We start from the raw sequence: 17,400 nt of genomic DNA on the forward strand, positions 1-17,400 counted from the left end.
GTTCTAGGTGGAGAACCTGACTGCTGCTCCAGGTGGGTATTGCGGCCACAACTGCTCAGTCTTTTACTCTTCACAAAAAGAAAATATGCCTTCTTTTAACACATCATGGAACTATACAAAATTTTATCATTTATTATGTCACAAAATGTAGGTATATATTAAAGGCAAAATTCTCTGACCACAGTGATTTAAAGCTAGAAACTAAAACTAGCCTAAAACTAATGTGTTGGAATAAAACTAAATACATCTTAGCCTTTCAAACATTGCATAAAAAGGAAATAAAATCGACCACTTAGTCATAAAATAAGAATGTAATATATTACATTTATGGGACATTTTCAAACATATTCAGAGACTAATTACTAGACTTAAAGCACTATGGTTATTTCTGAAAGAATAAAAATAAGGTAAGTCTATATATCAAGATATTAGAAAAAAATGCAATCAAAATAAAAATAAAATAGAATGAAACAGTAAAAAGAAAATTAGAAAATAATTACAGCATGAAAACTAGTAAGAAATAGAACACTTGGTTCTTAAAATAGACAATGAAATAGATGAACATCTCACAGATCTAATGAAGACAAAAATATATATGTTGGGACTAAGGAAAAGAATGTAACCACAAATACAAAGAAACTATTTTAAAATGGTAAAGGAAATATATATATATATATTACTCTGGATTACCTGCAAACATAAACTAGGAACTATAAAACATAAGGAGGATGCTTTGTCACAAAAGCAAAGACTAGGGTTTGGATGCAAGCTATACTGTGTACTAGTTATAGATAAGTTACTCAACTGCTTTGAGCCACATTTTCTTTGCCTGTAAAATAAGATTTTAAAATATCTTTAATAATAATGTTTTCAGAAGTATTGCTTATGTCATTGTCATCATTATTGTAATTCTCTTTTCTTCCTCCTCATTATTAATATTCACTACCTTGGAGAAAACTTGATATGTACCCGAACAAGTTGAAACTTAAAAGCTATTTTTCCAATCAATACTTTAATCCATCCATAAGAACCAGGTGCAATGCATCCCATTTACCTTATTACTTATTTTTCCCCAAATGCAAGTATCAGCAACATTCATTGCATCTGAGAATATAAAACCTTAAAGACATATCCTCCAAGGGAAAAAACTCTTGCCCAACTTATAAGACTTGCAAGGATTGATTGCACTTAATAATGAATGTAGTGCTCTTAGAGTTGTATAATGTCATTAAACACATAGGTATCAAATTTAAAGAAAACCAAGAAGCAGAGCTAAACAACGTCAATACTAAAAAAATGAAAAGTTAGGAATTTTTTTCTCTCACTTATCAGTAAACCTGAAGGCTTAATATAAGCCTAGAAGATTCTAAAACAAGAAGGATACTTTATTTGTATTAGTCCTTAAAATCTTAGAATGAGTTAAAATAAAAAATAGTAAAACTGGAGGTCTCAGATTTATGTATGTCCTTAGGCTTTTTCTTACAGTTTTAATGTGGATTATTATGGTCAGAGTAAAGTGAAATGGGAAAGTAAAAGGTAAAATTCAATTTTCAACCCCTAACATTTTCTTATTTTAGACCTAAGTAACAGTTATTACCATCTTAAAATTTGTGTAACAGAATCTATCCAGGGAAAAAAAAACAAGCCATTTTGGTGCACAATTGCAAAATGCCAAAAAACTAATAACTTTGTCTACTTATCTTCTTGTATTAAGATTTTGACCCATTTTGAATTCATTAACATAAATATTTAAAGCACGAGATAATAGAGAGATTAAATAAATACACAAACAGAATATAGTTTTCTACTCTCAAGAAACTCACAGAAGATTTCAGCAGAAAAGAGAAAAATCAATTATAAAACTATGTAATAAAGGTATGCTGTACCTATATATCTATATACTATCTCTCTCTATTCTATATAAGATATCAGAGGATGTTCTATATAATATATAGGATAGAGATATATTTTAAAACACTAGTAACTTAGCATCAACATATAGATTGGTAAGTGCCTCATTTATATTATTTCATATCCTCCCTAAACTCTTGCATGTTAAGAATTATTATGCCCACTTTACAAACATAAAATTGAAGTTTATGGAGCTTGGTAATATAATAAAGCCAAGATTAAGGTATCAACACTCATACCCTTTTGGCTATCCCACTGTTTTCGTTAAATTAAGATAACCTGAGAATTTGTCAAATCCTGAGGTGACAAAATATGTATATATACACTGTTCTAAGATTCTGGATCTTACCATGTCTTTGTTTCTGCATTTAAAAGTGGATGATAATTAAACTGTCCCCATTAATTTCAGGGGGTTGATGGGAAGATCAAATATGAGACAGTTATTGAAAAGTAGACACACAAAGTTAAGGCATTTATAAAATGAGATGCAGGATCACAGTGATGAAGCTCTTCCTCAGCATTAGAAACTAGGCCAAGCAACCCAAGAACCAGGAGCTAGTTACAGGGTGGGAAATGTATCTGACGCACATTTTACTTATTTAAAATATTTTAAACATGACAACCTTTGTTAAATAACCTCAAGGTAAACAGCAGCAAAACTGTTTTTGTATCTAATTACTGCTAGAGTAACAATTAAAACACAGACCAAGTAGAAAACTGTGTAACTTTTTTCCTCAGAATTCAATCGGCAAAGACTAGAGATTTGCATAAATGCAGGCCCCCTAAGCAACTTTTTCCCTCTGCAGCACATTCCTGAAGCCCAAACGAAATGAATAATTGTCTTGACTCTTCATTGCATGTTGTCTATATAGCCATCATCTTCCTTTAAACGTGCAGAAAAAATAGTACTGCTTGTTAGCAGAGAGAAAATCATCTAAGACATTTGTAAGTACTCTGTTGTCTCTATTCCTATTATAACCCTCTCCATACTGGCTTAAGTTTCATGAACCTACTCCCCTTGGAATTCTGTCCTTTCTGCAAATACCTTTTTCCAAGTTTTGTTTTAGGCTTTCCTAATGTATTGTCAGGTCTCTCAGGTAACATAAATTCAGGTTTCTCAAAATGTCTGCAGAGGGACTAAAGTTATTCCTTCTAAGGGGAAAGTGAATTCTGTCAAAACAAATCATACATCAGGAAGTAGATAAATAAGAAAAATTAGATAGCAAAATATTCCACTGATTGGCAAAATAATCCTCATTCATCTCAATTAATTTATTATTTTAAAAATCACCACCATATTTATGTATGTGCAATATTAAATGTTATTCTGTCTCAGGCAGATTAGATCCATGTTTAGTTGTGAATGAATGACCACTGAGAAGCACTTTTAAATTAAATGTATTCTATAATTGTAGATAAATTTTCTATTGTGTCTCACAAGAACACAGATACATACACTCATCATACCATTATAGCACTGCATTTGTGTATATTTGAGTACATGGGGAATGCTAGCAAATTTATTTAACACAGAGGACAACAAACAAATTTCTTCATATTGATGCTTCAATTCAGAATGCGCAATACTGTCAACATTTGGCCTCAGGCTCTGACCAGAACTGTTACCATAGAGAAGTATTGTTGAAATCTCGCTTTCCTGGATGAAATGTTAGACATAATAGCCAAGTGCAGGTTTATATATTAACAGATGCTAATGGGGGGTTGTAATTTAGACCAAACCACTTTGATACGATTTGGGAAATTTAGTTCTTCTAAATAAATGATACAACTTTATTGAAAGACATAAAAGATGTCAACATATATCATGTTCTTATATAGGATTACTTAATATAATTAAAATGCCTGTCATCCCAATTTAATATATAAAGTTAGTACAATTTTAATTAGAATTGCAAAAAGTGTTGGAGAAAATCATTCTAAAATTCATTAGAAGAATAACTGTCTGGTAATTGCAGAGATATTCTGTAAAAGTTGGCTAATAAGAAGGTTTTATCTATTCAGATATTAAATCTTACTTAAATGCTATCTTAACTAAACTAGTATGGTAAAAGAGTATATCAGTGAAACAAAGATTAAAAACAGATTCTAGTATGTATTAGAACTCAGTATATGATAAACACAACATTCTACTTTAGAGTGCAAAAGATAATCAATACATGTTTTAGATACATATGATTATCTATTTGTTAATACATAAAGTTAGAGACCCTCTTTACATTATATTCAAAATAAATTTCAAGTAACTTAGTGGTCTAAATGTACATAAGACAATAAAGATTTTCAAAAAAATTTGAAGATATTTTTGTAAGTTTGATGGTACAGAAGATCTTCTGAAACATAACTTAAAATCAGAAGCCAAAAGAAATAAAATTTACATATTTGTCTATAAGAAAGTTAAAATTTTCAAACAAAAGGCAGCAAAAAACAAGCCAAAATACAAGTAATAAACTGGAAGAAAATACTTATCAAAGTTATACTAGCCAAAAGGTTCTTAAATATGAAGAGTTCTGTAAACTAAAAAGAACATATTAGAAAATGTTAACTTAAAAAAGCAAAGAACATGAACAGAAATTTGGTAGTAAAGAAACTGCAAATCCCAACCTCAGTTGTAAGGAAGATATGTAAATTAAAATATGAAGACTTTTTCATAAAACAACAATATTAAAAGCATGTTAATACTATCTAGTGTTCTGAGAAATGGTTAGAAATAACAACTTTCACAGAATTTCGTTGGGAATATATATTGTTAAAGCTTTATTGAAGGGTAATATATGAAATATTTTAATATTTAAAGTAAGCCTATTCTTTCACCTTACGATTTCACTCTTACAAATTTGCTTTACTGAAATATTTGCCTATGAGTACAGAGCTGTAAGTCTAAGGATGTTCAATACAATACTGCTTCTAATAACAAATGATTATAAATAATACAAATGCTTATTAATAAATGGTTGAGCAAATTACAGTTTGTCCATATTATAAAATAATAGATGTCAGTCACTAAAAGAAAGCAGAACTATTGAGCTAGACAGAAGCTCATTATATATTTAAAAGAAGTAAAAGTTGTAAAGTAGCATGTATAGTGTGGTCTTAATTTTTTTTTTTTTTTTTGGCTGAAAGTGCATTTAGCAAAGAACTAAGATATAAAACTGTTAAATACACATATGATATACACACACATCAGAAATAATTTGGCAATAAGTTAACACTAGCAATGCAATGCCTGGAGGTTGGGTTATTCAATTTTTTTTTTTTTTTTTTTTTCTTTTTTTTACTCCTTATCCAGAAGCAGGGGCTATAATTGTCACGGGATCCTTGGGATGTCGATTTGCCAGCCAGAAACCTCTGTGGCAGGCGGCGCCTTCTGCCTGAGTATCGCTCGCGCCCACTGGGCTCGTTCCGCCCACTTGGCCTGGCAGGCTGCGCTTGGCTCACGCTACTGGCCTGGATCTCACACCTGCCAAAGGGGTGCCGGGCATGGAGTGGCAAAGAGTGTATGAGCCAATGAGCGTGGAGTCCGGCCACTGTGCACAGTCAGGCATGGTAGCTGCTGTGGCAAGGCAGACAGCTCCAGGCACCAGCACAAGCGCCAGCTCCATGCAAGGCTGTGACTGGACCAAATGTACCACACACGGCTTCAGCTGCAGGCACCTGCATCTGGATAAAGGGAACACAGTGACACTGGGAAGCTTGGAGACACTAGGAACCAAAGAGCCTCAAAGAGGGTGTCACAGCCCTGGCTGGGGGAGCCCCTAGGTCTGGGCTCCCTGAAGGGCTGCAGTTCTTCTCTCCTTCTCATCACCCATAACGTGGCAAGCCGGGGAGGGGGGTGTTTCAGCCCTGTTTGTGTTGCAGCGCTTTCAGTCCCACCATTTAGCAGATCCTAAGTTCCTGTCCACATCCAGGAAGAATGAGGTACATGGATAATTTGAGGGTGACTAAGGTGGAGAGGAGACAGAACAGCTTCATTGAGAGACAAAACAGCTCTCAGAAGAGCCCAAGTGAGTAGCTGCTTTCTGCAGGCAGGTTGTCCTGACAAGACAAGGGCACCCGAATTGGGTAGTTCTTTCCCACAGAGGTCTGTGAGGTCTCTGTGAGTCTGGTTGAGTTTGGGGTTTTCATGGGCTTCAGATGGGAGGAAGTGTGTGCGGACTGGTCCATGGACAGCCATGAGTGCGTCTGAAAAAAGCACCATGAGTTCTCACTGTAAGCCACGGACTGACAGCCTGGCCTCCATGCTTCAGGCCGTTCTTGGCTTGAAGGTGAGGCTTCACGGGGAACCTGCCCCTTTCTGCCCAGGAGCCTGTCTGCTTCCTGCCGCCATTGATCATGTCGTCCACAGAGCCTGCAGGCCCACATGGAGCCACCTCAGCGCCCCCTCAGCCTCCCTCCCATGCTCACACGCTCCCAAAGTCCAGAGGGGGGTTGAGGCGGCAGGGGGCTGGCCTGTCAGCACCACCCTAAGTGCACGCACATCCAGCTGGGACGTGACAGCGCCCAGACTCAGCCTCAACTTTGCTCTAAAATCAGAGTGGGGACCGGGAGCAGAGAGAGGCTAGACAGTGGGGACACGCATTTCTGAGCCTGTGGGGGCCACGGCTGGGGAGGGACACTTCCCAGCCCCTGAGAGCACAGGGAAACCCAGGTCACTGCTGGGTGACTGCACAGTTGCACCCAGGAGGAGGAGGCCCCCAACCCTCCAACTCTGAAAAGCGCTGGGCTCCTGCCTGTTCCTGGCTCCAACTGGCTCTGTGGAGTGCACAACCCCAGCTGTGTCTCGCCCGCTGCAGCTGGCGTCTTCTCAGTGGCCGCTCCAGACGGCCTGCTGCTGCCCTCATAATATAATACGAAAGTATCAATATTTATCCTTTTAACTTACTAAGGGAAGCAAATACGTTAGTATTTGCTAAAAACTTTCAAAATTCTTGGGATGAGGGTGGTATATGAAAGCACAAAGCAGTTAGTTGCAATAAGTTCTGATTTATTCGAGATATAAACATTTACTAGAAAAACAGCTTGGAATAACTGAAATTCATCGAGTTACCACTCCTTTTTTTTTTCGAAAAGACCAAAGAATTTTGGAATAACTCCACATAGATGAAACAATGTAAACTGCCATGGCTAAAGCCAGAACTCTTGTAATGTCTGTTAAAGTGACAGGTAATTTGAAAGCTGAATGAACCAGTGCCCATTCACCGATGCAGGTAACAATACAGGACTGTCCATGTGTCCACATGTCTTCACTGATGATTAGAGGTACAAACATGGAGAAGAGTGTTCCAACCCCTAAGGTTTTATCTGGGGGCTAAGATAACAGTTGTCTATTAAAAATCATTAGGGAAATTTTAAAACAAAATAAAGTTGCCTAAATATACAATTCAGAAGTCTCAGTGCTAGCAAATATCAGAAAAGAGAGTAAAGCTATCAATATTAGGCCCCTCCAATGTGTGGGCAACAGGGCAGGTGACATAGATTGTTAAATCAAGTTTAGCCTAAAGCTGTCTCCATACATCTCTTAAATTCAGCTCAAAGGTTTTCCTGTACATTATGAACTATAACAAGTGGAGTTATAAACAGACCATAGCCTACACTTCTGCCAATCACTGAGTTTTGGCCAATTAAATGTAGCCAACTCTTTGAACTGAAAGTCTCCTTTACTCCTTCAAGTGATTCTCCTGCCTCAGCCTCCCGTGTAACCAGGCTTACAGGCCTGTGCCCCCACGACTGGCTCGTGTGTGTGTGTGTGTATGTGTGTGTGTGTATTTTTAGTAGAGATGGGGTTTCACCATGTTGGCCAAGCTGGTGTTGAACTCCTGACCTCGAATAAGGCAAAGAGCAAGCTGTAACCAATCCAGTTGTTTCTGTACCTCACTTCCGTTTTATGTATGTCACTTTCCTTCTTCTGTCCATAAATCTTCTTCCACCAATTGACTGCACTGGAGTCTACCCTAGCTGGGAAGGCTGCCCAATTCGCAAATAGTTCATTGCTCAATTAAACTCCTTTAAATTTAATTCAGCTTAAGTTTTACTTTTGTCAATATTTATCTTTTCATTTGATCCTTTTTAAAGATGCACTCATGGGTGACTCAGAGAGGTTAAAGGGTTCCGTTTTGTGGGTTTTGATTGTTGTTTGACATAGGTTCTCTAAGTCAGTAAATGGAGTATATTGAATTTCTACTGACTATTGACTTTTTTATCCAGGTGACTCACTAATTTCTTAGAGTATTACTTTTCTTTTCTTGGAATTTCTTTTCCTATAGTGTCACCTACATATAATGCTAAATTTTCTACTGTTTTATTAAAAAGTTATACTGCTTATGCTATTATTATTCTTGCATTAGTTAGAATCTTCAAAACAATAAGAATACAAGCAGTGATCAAATTATGTTTTCTGATTTTGTCATTCATGCTTTAAAAGTTGTACTGTTAATTATATTGTTTACTGTTGCATTCAAATAAATTGCCTTCATCATAGTAAGAAAGTTCCCTTTACTCCTATTTTACAACAAATTAAAAAAAAAACAGAAACGGCTGCCAACTTTTATCACATGTTTTATCTTTATAATCCATATGTAATCATGGAATTTTTGGTATTATTTATACTTTAAAATGTATTTGGTGACTTTATTTCCTCTTGTATTAATCTCACCTCATATTGACACTTAATTTTCCTCTAGGATCTTTTGATTCATTTTATTGTTCCTTTTTTTATTTTCTTCAGTTTGAGACAATTTTATTTTCAATTTTTATTTTTGATAATAAAAGCATTACATCTGCAATTTCCTCTGAATGTAGTTTTAGCTGTACCTATGTTTCTTTTTAAAAATCTTTTACATTTTATTTTATTTTAGATTCAGGAGGTACATGTGCAGGTTTGTTATATGAGTATATTGCGTAAGTTTCTAGATGAAATGTTCTATTTTTTATTGATTTCAGAGTAATCTATAATTTCAGCTTTTGTTTCTTTTAAATATAGGGTCTATTTTAAAAGAAGCATCATTTCATTTTCAATGGCTAAGCCTTTTTGCTTGTTTGGGGTTTTGTTTTGCTCCTGTGAGTTTTTCCTTTGACCTTGAAATCAAATTAACCAGACAATAATAGTCCCTCCTCTTCTTTCAATTAGTTCGCCATTTCCTGATATGTTATTCACCTACACTTTTGTTTAAAAATAATCTGTCATTGGTTTTAGGTATATTCATTTATAAGCAGTGTATAGGTGAAATTTGATTTTAGACTAATTTGAGAGCCTATCTTTTCATATGATACTTATCCCACTCATATTAATTTTGACAACGTATATGATAGTTTTATTTTTCTCATACTATACTTACTTTTATATGTTTGGTTTTGGTCCTTTCTTTTTTCTGCTTCCTTACTTTTGTTATATTCTTCTTAAATATTCCTTTCATTCTTCATAATAATGTAGGAATCCCACCACCCATCTCAATCAGCTATTGATCATCTTTCTTTTATTTAAATAATCATATTTAAACCAGTAGTCTTCAAAAATTAAATAAGACCATACTTCTCTATCAACCGTTTACTATTATTTCACTCCCTTTACAATTCAATATTTGTTTCACTAAAATAATGTCGAATTGGAGTTAACTCTGTGTTAACTCTCTGTATTAACTTCTGAGAGCTACTTGAAGCAAATCTTGTTACAGTCATAAATATTTATTTATTTATTTTTGAGATGGAGACTTGCTCTGTTACCCAAGTGGAGTGCAGTAGCAGTGTCTTGGCTCACTGCAGCCTCAGCCTCCTAGGTTCAAGGGATTCTCCTGCCTCAGCCTTCTGAGTGGCTGGGGCTACAGGTGTGTGCCCTGACAACTGGCTAATTATTTTTGTATTTTTAGGAGAGGTGGGGTTTCGGTATGTTGGCCAGGCTGGTCTTGAACTCCTGACCTAAAGTGATCTGCCCACCCCAGCCTCCCAAAGCACTGGGATTATAGGCATGAACCACCATGCCTGGCCACCATACCTGTTTCAAAAAATAAAATGAAATTTCTGTAATTTCCCTCAAGTTTATCAATGTTGAAGTAGAGCTTTTCATACCAGTATTTATTCATTACTGTTCCAACAATAATCCAGGTGATTGTACAGAAGAATATTTCAATTTCATTTTAAAGTTTTCAATCCATCAGTTGTTTTCTTTCAAATATTATTTGCCTTCCATGTTTTATGAAGTTGAATATTTACCCTTGCCTATCCAGAGAGAAGCATTATAAACAATTTTTACAAATGAGTGTCCCATGCTCCAAGTTATAAGTTCTAAAAAATGAAAATTCATTTGAAATATCCTGTTTGAGAATGAATAGATGACAAATAACAATGTAATTTTAAAGCAATCTTTAATGAGTCTCTATTCAATGGTAATATATTATTTTATCAGTGTTATATTAAGATGAGCAGGATCTATTTTTTCTTCATAATTTGATAAGTGAAAGGTGGTCTGTTCTAAAGTTCAAATATATTTTTACAAAGGCATGAAATTCTAATACTCATTTCGTCAGAATCATTATTATTGGTTACCCATTTCAGTGATAAGAAATAAATTATAGCCTACCATTTCTAGTTGTAATCACCTAATTGGATATGTTTAAAAGTGTGTTTAGAGAAAATAAAGAAGGAAAGAAAAACTGGATAAAGACTACACAACGTGCAACTTACTAAGTGAAAGTCAGAGGAAGGAAGCTTCTGTTAATGAATTGTACTAAGAAATGACTTGGATTCAGAGAGCGATGGTAGAGATGCCTCAAAATCCTACTCTGGTTCAAACTCCTTATAGGCTATTTCTAATGCCTTAAAAGCATCTGTTACCACATGTCCTACCAAACATGCCAATAATTGAGACAAGAAAATTTCCTAAACTCTATACATTGCATGCCAAGTGAAAAGCAAATCATACTCAATCTTGCAAAATGCAAAGACAACAAAATGAATGTTCCTATGTAAGCATAGAGCCCGATTACCAAATAAAAATAGGCCAATGAGAATGGTAAGCCAGTGTGAAGTACAGGAGAAGTAAGAGTCAAAGGATGCCAAGGAGAAAAAGTTGAGGCTGGACAGAATTCCTTTGTTCTCCAGTATAAGAAATGAGAGTAATTTTTCAGGAAAACTTCAGAGTCTAGGCTTGAGCAAGTAGGGAAGCAATGAATAAAAAGACATTAATATGTTTTCTGAGCCTCCTCACAATCTGCACCCTGTGCTTCCCCTTTGCTGACACTCTAGTTTCAGGGCAATCCTGTGGTAACCTTTTACCCTTAACAGTGGTGGAGGAGTAATGTACTCCCACTTCCCAGCTATATCAGAAATACAATTTTTGGTATCCTTGATGACTCTTTTTCTGATTATCCATTCATTTTCCTGTGCAATCCATGAGTTTCCTGCATATTATCTTTGGGATTCTACATCTATTGAACCATCTGTATTTGAATTAAGGTAAAATTCTGCACCACATGCCAAAATCTCAACCTCAAGGCATCAGCCACTAGATAAATAATAACAGAAGTCACTCTTTTGATATGATATTTTCTTTTTTTGTCCCTCACAAAATACAGAGGTCAGTTTGTAATATTGGAATTTCTATTTCTCCCTGTAATCTTGTCCCTGTGGCTTTGTCTGGTGTTTCAGCCAATGGCCAGCAATCAGACAGTCTTTTGACCTAATCTGTCTAGAATACTTGGCCAGTTTGAGCGATGTTATTTCTATCACGTTGAACTCTTACAAACGTGTTCAGATTGAAACAGCAGATAGAAGATGGAAATGAGAAACTTACCACTCACCCCTTGAAATAGCACTATTTCTTTACAAAAGCCACTGTATTTATTTGTTTTCACACTGCTATAAAGAATACTTGAGACTAGGTAATTTAGAAACAAAAGAGGTTTAATTGATTCACAGTTCCACATGGTTGGAGAGGCTTCAGGAAACTTACAATCATGGCAAAAGGTGAAGAGAAAACAAGGCAGTCTTACATGATGGCAGGCAAGAGGTGAGAGAGAAGGAAAAACTCCCACTTTTAAAACCATCGGATCTCATGAGAACTCCCTCCCTATCATGAAACCACTCCCATGATCCAGTCACCTCCCACCAAGTCCCTCCTTTGACACATTGGTATTACAGTTCATGATGAGATTTTGATGGGGATACAGAGCCAAACCATATCAAGTACAAACCAACCAGCCCACCCAAATACTATCCTTTAGCAATGTATGTAGATTATCTCTAGAAAATTAGCGAAGACCTGCAAACCCCAAAATGACCATCATCATAAAAACTTTGGCTGGGCTTGATGAGGTTATTGCCTTTGTTAGCTTTGATTAAGAAAAGAAACATGCTTATCTTGAGTTATGATAACCCCCATCCACCCATCATGCATATTTGGCTTCTAAATATGTTTAGTTCTAAATATGTGTAGAGTTAAGTATCTTAAAGCAGGCTTCTCACTCTACTTCACTTTTTCTTGCTTTTCTTGAGAATAAAAAATTTTTCAAAATAAAAAGTTAGGTGCATAGAGCATGGATTTAAATACTGTTTCTGTCATTTCCTATTTGTACACCTGAAGCAAATTACTTAGTCTCATCTTCCTTATGCATAAAATGGAAGAAAAGCATAGTGCCTACCTCAAAATGTTATCCCTCTGCCTGGAATTTTCTTATCCACAAGGATAACTCTCTTACCTTCTTCAGGTTTTTCTTCAAATGTTACCTTATGAGAGGCTTTTGATTGTACCACTTAAAATTACTTCTCCAAGCACTTCAGAACTCTCCCTCTTTATTTTTCTCTTTAGTAGTCATACTACATATTTTCTTTATTTGTTTTTTGTTTTACTTTCTCCCCATCTCCCACCCCCAACTGGAATGTAGGCAGGATTTCATCTGTCTGTTCACTGCCACATCTTCAACACTGGATTATGCCTAACACATGATCTCAATAAAGAGAAATACTTAACATACTATGTAGCATAGTGAATCAAATAAAAACCATTGATAATTATAAAATTAAATTGTTTCATTAAGTGAGACATACAGAAATAAAATGTTTCTATAGAGTCCAATCATATACCATAAACAGAGAAAGATAAATGCCTGTAATAACCAGTAACAACTTTAAAAACAAACTTGTACAGTTTCCATTAACTAGTTCTGTAAATATTACCATGTATTTATTATTCATTCATTCATTTATTCAAAGAGTATGTTGTGCCTACTCTGTATATAGCACAATATCTTTCTTTCTTAAAAATTTGTTGAAGTAGCATTCTTTGATCTTTACATGGCTTACATAAAAGAGCAGTTCTATTTTGGCTTCATTTTCTGTTCTGACTACAACAGGGATCAGCAATCTATTAAAAGGATGTATCGAGGCACTTCATTTTCTGGGGAGGTGGGAATGCTGATCAGTTACAAGTACTGACATAGCTTGAGAGAAAGACTGCAATAAGGTAAGCTCCACAAGGACTTTTCTCTGTTCTCAGAAGTATCCCCGGGACTTAGTCTCTGGAATGTGATAAACACTCAATAATTTCTTAATATATTAATGGCTGAAGGCAAAGTGGTGCATGCCTGACAGCTTCTCTGAAGGTTTACAACATTGCTTTACAGCTAGGAGGAAAGATTTGTGTTACAATCCATCAACTCACTTAAGCAATAGTTTTAGTATGCATCCACATGTTTTCAACTCCTGATCTTTGCTACCCTGAGTTCACTAGATAAGCAATTATACATCCCAAAATACCATATTGTCAGGGTCTCCAGAATCTTGATGTGGTGGACAATGTATATGCTTTGTAGTTAGGCAGACTTGGATTTGAACCTGGCTTCATCAGTTATTTGGCCACCAGCAAAACTTCAAATTTCTCTGAGACTCAGTTTCTTCCTTTATAAGTTGAGGATTATAATGCCTAACTCAAAGGGTTGTAGGTATTAAATAATGGTCTGAAAACTGACTTAAATTTAATGAAGTAGACAATATTGAATGCTACAGCAGTATTTCAGAAAAGATATATAAATATGAGCATATCCTCAGGAGAGTATAATGAGAGCACAGAACTGTTAGTATTATTATTACAAATATTATCTGAACACTGCATCTAGAAAAAATTAACCTGAGTGTTATCTTAACATGTAAACCCTCTCTTTACAGTTAAAATTAAAATGTGGTGTGGTTTATTTATTTATTTATTTATTTTGGCACTTACTTGAAGTTCATCTATTCCTTACAAAAGTAGAAAAGCAGTTTAGAAAAGTAACTTTAATTAAGTTCGAAGAATATGAGGATCTTAAAATTAACCTAAATGTAGGAGTGGGAAGAGACAGTTTCTAAAATAAGACATGTTTATTTTTTATTACAGATTATACATCTCTGTATGAATACATAATAGATCTCAAAATATCAAACAATAATATGGGTCATGTCTGAGTATGTGTCATTTTGGAGATAATCTGGTTAATGAGTCAAACCAGGCAGACAGCAAACGTACATGAAACAAAACCTCTGAGCTCTGATGTAAACCCCTCCAAATAGGAATCTGGGTCCCCTTACTTGCCTGTGAAAGATAAAACCAATGCATGTAAATATTTTGTGTAGAGCCTGCATATGAATGACAAAGAAGTCAACTCAAGGACATGAATGTTCATGGGGTATGATGATTCTAGACCTCATGATTCAGTTCACATTTGGAACAGGCTGAGAAACCACACTACTTGTCAGCTGTATCTTAGAGGAGAATAAAGATCTCTCTTCCACACAAAAACCAAAAGTGATATATATTGATCATTCAGAAAGCTACAGATATAATGGATGTTGTCTTTTTTTGAAGTTCCTTGAGATAATTTTTGTGAAGTCCCTTAATCCCAGTTTTTGTCATAGAAGGAATACAACACCATTTTGACAGAAAAAAAAAATTTTACTTACATAGCATAATAGTAATTGCTGACAATTCATCTCTGAACTGAGTACCTGCATTCACATAGATCATTTCTTTCAAGCCTCACAACAACCTTGTGAGAAATACTCAGTTTAAAGATGGGGCAACTGAGGTCACTGAGATATTTACATAGAAGTGACAATTAGGATTCACTCCCACATGTCTTTCTCTATATCGTGCTTCCACTTATGCATCATTCTAGCATTATATGCCCCCTCCAACTAAAAAAATTCAACAAATTATTGCTTGAGGACAGTGTTACTTTCAAGTGTTGCTTTAATCAACTTAAAATAGTTTACTAATACATCAAGCGGGATGTCTTCATGAAGTAAAAATTTAAAGAAAACAACTACGTGAAGAATTTCTATAAAGTGGCCACTGATGTCCAGTAAGTTCCAAGTTGAATGAAGGCTGTAGCATCTGCCTGGGCAATGTACAATTAAATTAGACACCACATATGGTTAGAAAACAAAATTATGGTCCAGTGTGTTCTGTAGGTTCAATAATCAGAGCTTTCCAATGATACGATTTTTTTAAATACCTTTTTTTCTCAGTGTACCTGGAACTCCTAGAGATTATATGAAATTTGACAATATTTGTTACTTCCATAAAATTACTGTAAAAAATAAGAATTGGTATATATTTACATAACTTTTTTCTCCCTTTTGTCTGCTTTGTCATTCTTTTAAAATCACTTCTAAAGAGATTTTAAATTACATAGTCATTTTACATTTTACATTTACATTTTACAAGTAGTCAGACGTTGTTTATCCTAAATTTTTGGAATTTCTGCTTTGCCTCCAGTCAGCGTTTGGTTTATTCACACGAAGGACCTTAGTAAGAGGAATTTTTCTTCCTGATAATTGGTCCTACTCCCCCTCCAACTTTATAGACATTCAGTAACCAGTGCCAAAGGCCCAAATTCATCTCTAAACAAGTTCTACCCAAATATCATAATTCCCCAAAGTTTGCCATCTCTCAAAATTCACCCGCAATATCTTATATCCAGTTTAGGTAGTTGATCAGTACAGGCCAAACGCTGAAATACTTCTTCACTAGTTATATCCAAATGTGCGGCAATATAGCACAGTTATTATGAACAAAGTCTCAGGCTTTCATTTCTTTTCCCACCATTCCCTAGTTGTATAAGCTTAAGTACGTTACTTGGCATTTCTCAGCCATGGTTTCCTTATCTGTACAAGGAGGATATTAATAACACGTATCATAGAGTTATTATATATATTAAATAAGTCATGTACATAATAAAGCCCTAAGCATGATTTATGCAAAACAATACTATATTAATGTTAACTATGATGGTGGGGACAATGTTTGAATTAGCACAAGAAACAAGTTACATAAGAGAAAGTTCAAAAATGGAAAAAAAAGTACAAATTTGTGGGCTTCCTCATCACCTTATTCTCTCATTTATCGATACACTATAAGCTCCTTGATGGTATATATCACTTCTTATTTGACTTTGTATCTTCAATATCTAGCACAATGTCTGTAACTTGGTAAGACTCATTAAATTTTGGTTGAATGAATGAATTTCCATAGATATTTGTCTAATTCACATTGGCAGTCCTTATTAATTCACAACATAAGAACTATGCCTTTGTGAATTCTCTCCTTTGGAAGATGGAGAGAACACCATCTGGAGGAGAGCCTAACAAAGGGGAGCAGTTGAATCAGGATTCCACAGCAAAATCATACTATAGATCCCAAATTCAAATATGCTCTGTAACTTATTCAACGTGCACTTTCCGAGACAGTTCCACCAAAGATCATAGATTATAACCCTATTGTAGATTAATTCTCAAACCCTTGGTTGCATTTTCCCCTTTAAACCTACCAAGGATGGAAAGAATTGCTGAATTCTCCTGGAGAAGTCAATGTTAATATAATTTTTAACCACTTCTTGTAGCATGCTCAACTCAAAACAAAATGAAGTAATCCAAACAAATGCACATGACTCCAAAGCAACACAAATACTTCTTTAGTTACCCATTCATTGTACCATGTTATGTTATGTTATGTTATGTTATGCTATGCTATGCTTATCACAAAACCTAAATATAAGTCACATCTGACTATGTAAAGATAAAACTAGAATATCTACTCATGGCATGATGATAATTTTGCAACAAAATGAATGATCTTGCCAAAATACCATTTCAGCCAGTGGCCAGACAGTGAGGTTTTCTCTGGAGGAAAATTTTATAGTATGAGTAGCAACTAACAGATACTTCCAGCTATAAGGTTTATTCAATACATCCCACAATTACTGCTCTGCCTTGTGAACCTTTATAACCTCACTGTGTTATAGACACCATCAATCTTGTAACTGATAACTGTTTAGAAGCAAACGTATAGCCTTTCTCTCTCAGAAAGTATAGAAGTACTACTGCCAGAAGTAGTATTTACCTATGTTGATTTGCTTAATCCTCATTTTTCATTCTTAATTGGATCATTCCTTTTAGCACACAAATTCACCAAGAAGAATGTATAAAGTTCTAAGTACAGCAACTAAA

At 35.1% G+C, this 17,400-nt stretch overlaps 1 protein-coding gene across 2 annotated transcripts in view; it reads right to left on the bottom strand.

The window, feature by feature from the left end:
• The window catches only part of DLG2 (discs large MAGUK scaffold protein 2), a 2,095,027-nt gene that overhangs the window by 1,457,459 nt on the left and 620,168 nt on the right, over positions 1 to 17,400 (bottom strand). The window lies entirely within an intron of this gene.

This window comes from Rhinopithecus bieti, unplaced genomic scaffold, assembly GCF_001698545.2.
Source record: "Rhinopithecus bieti isolate Rb0 unplaced genomic scaffold, ASM169854v2 scaffold_30846, whole genome shotgun sequence".
In the NCBI taxonomy this organism is placed as follows: domain Eukaryota; kingdom Metazoa; phylum Chordata; class Mammalia; order Primates; family Cercopithecidae; genus Rhinopithecus; species Rhinopithecus bieti.